A 5,699-nucleotide genomic window follows, 5' to 3' on the forward strand; every position below is an offset into this window, starting at 1 on the left:
TCCTGAGTAGCTGGAACTAGTTAGGTGACACCACGCCTGGCTGATTTGTGTAATTTTTTTTGTGGAGACCGGGTTTCACTATGTTGCCCGGAGTGGTGGTGATTAAGAGACAGGGTTCGCTCTGTTGCCCAGGCTGGAGTGCAGTGGCACAATCATCACTCATTACAGCCTTGAACTCCTGGCCTCAAGCAATCCTCCTGCCTCAGCCTCTCTAATAGCTGAGATGACAGGAGATGGGATCTCACTATGTTGCCCAGGCCAGTCTCAAATTTGATGTCTCCATTCTCTACCCCTTCAATGCTGGGATTCATTAGGGTTCCACCTTTGTGCACTCAACTTCCCAAGCTCTGGCCAGACCACATTTCTTGTTAGGTCCTTGACACAGTCATGCTGTGCCCTAAAGGATCTGCCCTTACCTGTACTGTGCCCCTTTTCTTGAGTGCTCTTTTCCCTGCCTTGACTGCTGATGAACTTACATTCTTTCAACATTCAGAAGTGATCCCCTGACACCCCACTCCTTTCTCGAAGGAAGGGGCTAGCTATATCCTTTTCAACTTTGTATCCCTAGCATCTAGCATGATACTGAATCCACAGGTAGATCTTGGGTAATCTGGGTGAATGAAGGAAAGACTGAATAATGTGCACACAGAATACAGACTAGGAAACTGTTAGCTGATGCTCTTAAACAGTTAAGAGTTTGACTTCTTACCACAAAATTTCCTATCCTTTGTACCCGTGAGCCTTAGGGTAATTCTTTTTTCTTTTTTAAATGAATTGTAGGTAGAAAGAGACCTTAGGGTAATTCTAAAAGCCCAAAATACCCCCCTGGCATAACTAACATTTGTTGAATCAACAATTCCTACAATCCCACTTCTTTAAGCTTTCCTGCTTTATTCGTCTCTGCCCCAGCACCCCTAACTCCTTAGCTCAGTGTTCATTTTGGTCATAGGTCTTTGCCCCTAAGTAGGACTTTCATCACCAGACCTAGTCATGAGCTGGTTGGTTCCTCAATACCCGGGCCACAGGCCAGTAGCAGCCCATGGTTTGTTAGAAACTGGGCCACACCGCAGGATGTGAGCGGCAGGCAAATGAGCGAACTGTATCTGTGTTTACAGCCACTCCCTATTGCTTGCATTACCACCTGAGCTCCACCTCCTGTCAGATCAGCAGTGGCATTAGATTCTCATAGGAGAGCAAATCCTATTGTGAACTGCACATGCGAGAGATCTGTCACTGTCTCCCATCACCCCGCGATGGGACGGTCTAGTTGCAGGAAAATAAGCTTGGGGCTACCACTCATTCTACATTATGGTGAGTTATACAACTCAATTATTTCATACATTACAATGTAATAATAATAAAAATAAAGTGTACAATTGTAAGTGCACTTGAATCATCTCAAAACCATCCCCCTACGCACCCTGGTCTGTGGAAAAATTGTCTTCTATGAAACAAGTCCCTGGTGCCAAAAAAGTTGGGGACCATTGCTCTAAAGGAAGGTGAGGAAATAATAATACTTTATTAACCAACCTCCAAGATAATTCTGATTGGCTTATACTATGAAAGGTAAAAATCTCTCCAAAACAAAGAACCCAGAAATATTTGGCCTTTGGAATGCTTGGGGTGGCTTTCAATAAAGGCAGAGAATGAGGAATTAGTGAAAACCTTTCACCCAAAACCCCCAATTCAAGCCCTTCAAGGGCCTACTTTGGAAGACTGGAATGGGATAGGGAGTTGGGGTGCAAAATAAAAGAGGCTAAATAGCACTCAGGAAATCCCACAATATGTGTTCCATACTTGTATATTGATTGATAAATTTATTCCAAGAACATATTTCCTGGTAAGAGAGCAGTGAAAAGTGGACAAAGTGGAATGGGAAGAGCATAGAAAGGCCTAGGTTTAAATTCTTACTCTGCTACTAAGATCTCAGGCAAGGTCCTTTAGACTTGGTTTTCTCATTTGTGATAGGAATAATACCCACAAAACAATATTGAGGGCTATGGAATATATGTATATATAAAACAGCTATCCCAATGGTAGGGACTCAATAAGTAGTACCTATTTAATATATTAATATAGTCCAAACAAGTCTGAAAATTATCTACTTTTAGGAGTCATTCATAGTCTATGCAGTTGGAATTAATGTATTGATTCAGATTACACATCCAGCTGGGCACGGTGGCTCAAGCCTGTAATCCCAGCACTTTGGGAGGCCGAGACGGGCAGATCACGAGGTCAGGAGATTGAGACCATGGGCTAACACGGTGAAACCCTGTCTCTACTAAAAGCTACAAAAAACTAGCCGGGCGACGTGGCGGCGCCTGTAGTCCCAGCTACCCGGGAGGCTGAGGCAGGAGAATGGCGTGAACCCGGGAGGCGGAGCTTGCAGTGAGCTGAGATCCGGCCACTGCACTCCAGCCTGGGTGACAGAGCTAGACTCCGTCTCAAAAAAAAAAACAAAAAAAGAGAGAGATTACACATCCATAAATGGCTGAGTGAAGAACTTGGCAAATCTCTCCCCAAAAAGCAATGTTAAAACAGCAAAATTGGCCAGGGCACAGTGGCTCACACCTGTAATCCCAATGCTGGGAGGCCAAGGCAAGCGAATTGCTTGAGCCCAGGAGTTTGAGACCAGCCTGGGCAACATGGTGAAACTCTGTTTACAAAAAATACAAAAATTAGCCAGTCATGATGGTGTGCCTGTAGTCCCAACTATTCTGGAGGCTGAGGTGGGAGGATCACTTCAGCAGGGGAGGCTGAGGCTGCAGAGAGCCATGATCTCACCAGTGCACTTCAGCCTGGGTGACAGAGACCCTGTCTCAAAAAACAAAACAGCAAAATTGCCAAAAGCAACCATTTCAGGACTGTAGAAATCAACCAGAGACATACAACAAATTAAGAAAAGTTAAGAATCTTGGTGGGCTGGGCGCAGTGACTCACACCTATAATTCCAGCACTTGGGGAGGCCAAGGCAGGCAGATGGCTTGAGCTCAGGAGTTTGAGACCAGCCTGGCCAACATGGTAAAACCCCACCTCTTCAAAAAAATACAAAAATTAGCTGGGCATGGTGACACATCCCTGTAGTTCCAGATACTCTGGAGGTTGAGGTGGGAGGATCACCTCAGCCCAGGGAGTCAAAGCCGCAACTAGCTGTAATCATGCCACTGCACTCCCCCTTGGGTGACAGAGACCCTGTCTCAAAAAATAATAATAATCTTGGGTAAGAACAGTGGGAGTCTAGAATTTTGGCCCGGGGCTACTCCCATCCCCTGAAGCCACCTTCCTTCCCCACTCCCAACCCCTCAGCTCAACCGGCTAGGTAGTTCTACTTAAGCAGGATAGCCTTAAAAACAAGTAGCTTCACTGCTGGAAGTGGCTGACTCGATTTGGAGTGGAGGGAAAAAACACACCCCTGGTTGTTCACAGAAGCAGTAGCTTGACGAAGAAAAAGAAGACTCAGATTATTAACATCAGAAATAAAAGACATTTGGTTGGGACATTACTACCAACCTTGAAGGAATACTATGAATAATTGTATGCCAGTAAATTAGATAACTGATGAAATGGACACATTCTTAAAGACAAACTTCTGAAAGTAACTCAAGAAGAAACACTATTTGAAGAGATCTATAACAAGTGAAAAGATTCAATTAGTAATCCAAAAGACTATCCCCACACACAAAAAACCCTGGAGTCCAGCTGGCTTCATTACTGAATTTTACCAATTCTTCACAAACTCTTCCAAAAAACAGAAGAGGAGGGGTCACTTCCCAAGTCATTCTGTGAGATCAGTATTACCCTAATAAAAAAATCCAGACAAAGATATCACGAGAAGAGGAAGCTACAAAGTAATATCTCTGAATATGGTTGCAAAAATTCTCAACAAAATACTAGGACACTGAATCCAGCAACAAAGAATTGTATACAATGACCGAGTGGGATTTATCCAGGAATGCATGGTTGGTTTAACGTCTTTAAATCAATTAATGTAATAAACCATATCAAAAGATTAAAATACAAAAACACATGATTATCTCAATAAATGCCAAAAAAAACATTTGACAAAATTCAACACCATTTCATGATAAAAACACTACACAAACTCAACCAGATAAAGGGCATCTGAGAAAAATCTAGAGTTAACATAATGGTGAAAGACTAGATGTTTTCCACCTAACATCAGAAATAAGAAGTGTCTCTTGCCTCTTCAACATTTTACTGCAGGTATTAGCCAGACAATTTAGGTAAAACAATTAAATGAAAAGCATCAGATTAGAAAGGAAAAAGTAGCTGGGTACAGTGGGTACTTAGAACTGACCCCTGTGATGCCAGCACTTTTGGAGCCCAAGGAGGGTGAATGGCTTAAGCCCAGGAGTTACAGACCAGCCTAGCCAACATGGCAAAACCCCTTCTCTACAAAAAATATTTTAAAAATTAGTAGCCGAGCATGGTGGTATGTGCCTGTAATCCTGGCTACTCTGGAGGCTGAGGCAGGAGAATCACTTGAACCCGGGAGGCGGAGGTTGCAGTGAGCCGAGATCGCGCCATTGCACTCCAGCATCTGGGCAGCAGAGTGAGACTCCGTCTCAAAAAACAAAAAAATATTAGGTGGACATGGTGGCATGCACCTGTTGGTCCCCACTATTCAAAAGGCTTAGGTGGGAGGATCACTTGAGCCCAGGAGGCAGAGGAGGTTGCAGTGAGCCAAGATCACACTGCCATACTCCAGCCTGGGCAACAGAGTGAGACCCTGCCCCAAAAAAAAAAAAAAAAAAAAAGTGGAAGAAGTAAAACTGTTTGTAGATGTTTGTGGATGCCATGATCTTGCATGCAAAGTCCTAGGGAATTCATACAAAACTCTTAGAACTATAAGCAGGTTCAGCAAAGTTGCAGATGTAACATCAACATACAAAAATCAGTTGTATTTCTGGGGCAAGGCGCGGTGGCTCATGTCTGTAATCCCAGCACTTTTGGGAGGCCAAGGTGGGCAGACCACGAGGTCAGGAGATCGAGACCATCCTGGATAACATGGTGAAACCCTTGTCAAAAATACAAAAAAAATAGCAAAATACAAAGAAATTAGCCAGGCGTGGTGGCGGGCGCCTGTAGTCCCAGCTACTCAGGAGGCTGAGGCAGGAGAATGGCGTGAACCCGGGAGGTGGAGCTTGCAGTGACCTGAGATCGCGCCACTGCACTCCAGCCTAGGCGACAGAGCAAGACTCCGTCTCAAAAGAAAAGAAAAAAAAAAAAAAAAGGCCGGGCACGGTGGCTCATGCCAGCACTTCGGGAGGCTGAGGTGGGCGGATCACCTGAGGTTAGAATTCGCAAAAACGAGCCTGACCGACATGGAGAAACTCCGTCTCTACTAAAAATACAAAGTTAACTGGGCGTGGTGGCCCATACCTGTAATCCCAGCTACTTGGGAGGCTGAAGCAGGAGAATCGCTTGAACCTGGGAGGCGGAGGTTGTGGTAAGCCAAGATTGCGCCATTACACTCCAGCCTGGGCAACAAGAGTGAAACTCCATCTCAAAAAAAAAAAAAAAAAATCAATTGTATTTCTATATACTTGCAATGAATTATTTGAAAATTAAGACAATTCCATTTATAATAGCATAAAGAAAAATAAGATATGAACAAATTCAACAAAAGAAGTCCAAAATTTATACCCTGAAAACTAAAAAACATTGTTGAAAGAAAT

The sequence above is a fragment of the Piliocolobus tephrosceles genome, chromosome 6 (assembly GCF_002776525.5).
Source record: "Piliocolobus tephrosceles isolate RC106 chromosome 6, ASM277652v3, whole genome shotgun sequence".
Taxonomy (NCBI): domain Eukaryota; kingdom Metazoa; phylum Chordata; class Mammalia; order Primates; family Cercopithecidae; genus Piliocolobus; species Piliocolobus tephrosceles.